The 1,602-nt window shown below is 33.7% G+C and overlaps 1 protein-coding gene across 10 annotated transcripts in view; it reads left to right on the top strand.

The window, feature by feature from the left end:
- LOC106874941 (transcription factor Sp9) overlaps nt 1-1,602 on the top strand; it is a 404,501-nt gene that overhangs the window by 305,052 nt on the left and 97,847 nt on the right. The gene's annotated exons all lie outside the window — the stretch shown is intronic.

Raw genomic sequence — 1,602 nt, 5'->3', positions numbered from 1 at the left:
TATATATATATATATATAATATAAAGAATATATATGCATGTATACACATATATATGTACATACTTACATCTACATGTGTATGTAGATGCATATCAGGGTACAGGACGTTAGAACAATGAACTACAGACCACGGAACGAACACATAGGAAAACAGATAGCCACTTGGAATTAATCCTTCGTCAGCTGCCTCTATTCTAACTAGACATATATATATATATATATATATATATATATATATATATATGAGTTTTCGCTATGATGCTCACAGTTTCTTGTTACACCAATTAAACCAGAATATTCACCGTTTTCTTTCCTATTACTTGAGCGTTTGCACATGAAAGACGAAGGATGTTCAGATTGGAATGAATATACACACATATAACTCATTATGTATACACACACACACATGTGTGTGTATATATTTTTATACACACATACACATTCCTCTTAGCTGTTATCCGAAACAACTGCAAAGGTAGCATGCCTATATGCATGACTCAAAACAAAGCAATCATATAACTCCCCCTTCCTCAAATTCCTTTCCTTCTCAAATAAATCGTCTACGATATCAGGCCTGCGATTCTGAAATTCTATTGGGCTACATACAGTTTTAACGACGACATTGACCTATTGAAATGCTTTAAATACAAAAACATCAGTCACACTTAGAGACTGCAGAGCTGATCCAACCATGTCAATAGTAGTTGCAACGATGAGTCAAACACCGCCTCATCATTTATGCAATGTTGTTGTGTTAGGAAGGAAATAGTGGTCAGCCAGCATGACACAAATAACGGGGTGGGAGTAAGGGAATAGACAACGAGATATATATAAATAAGTGGGGGAAATAAAAGAACTACTACTACTAATAATAATAATAACAATAACAATAATGATAATAATAATAATGATAATAATAATAATAATAAATTAATATTGTTATATTGATTCACCTTAGCTGTGCTGTTTATTCATTAATTTCCTAGACATTATTTTCTAAACACACATACATGCTTACATGCATGTGTGTGTGTGTGTGTGCATTTTTGCGTTTATGTATACATTTATGTATGTATATAAACACACACACACACACACACACACACATATGTGTGTGTGTATGAATGCATTTATGTATGTATATAAACACAAACATATACACGGATACGTTAACGAAAAGAGAAATCAAGTAGTAGTCAATACGTGATTCATTCGTTTATTCAAAGTGCGATTTGTGTGTGTGTGTCACCGTTGGAGTTAAGGTGATATAGAGCGTGAAACACAAAATGTTCACAAGTTCACGGGTGAAACATAAACACATACATATGTACACACAGACACACACTCACGTACATAGCTGCATACAAAATACATATATGGATACACTGACAGATAAAAGCAAAGATAGAAAAGAGGAAAGATGGTTAAATATATATGTGTGTTTTCTTTTATTCAACGGCTTTCAGTCGAAGAAATCGACCTCTGAACCTCTGGACTTACTGTTCGTAAGCCATGTACTTAATCTATCGGTCGCTTTTGCTGAACACAGACACACACACACACACACATATATATATATATATATATACACACACGGTGGGC

This window comes from Octopus bimaculoides, chromosome 2, assembly GCF_001194135.2.
Source record: "Octopus bimaculoides isolate UCB-OBI-ISO-001 chromosome 2, ASM119413v2, whole genome shotgun sequence".
Classification (NCBI taxonomy): domain Eukaryota; kingdom Metazoa; phylum Mollusca; class Cephalopoda; order Octopoda; family Octopodidae; genus Octopus; species Octopus bimaculoides.
Note: the sequence above shows the minus strand (reverse complement) of the source record. Positions and strands in the feature narration are given on the sequence as shown.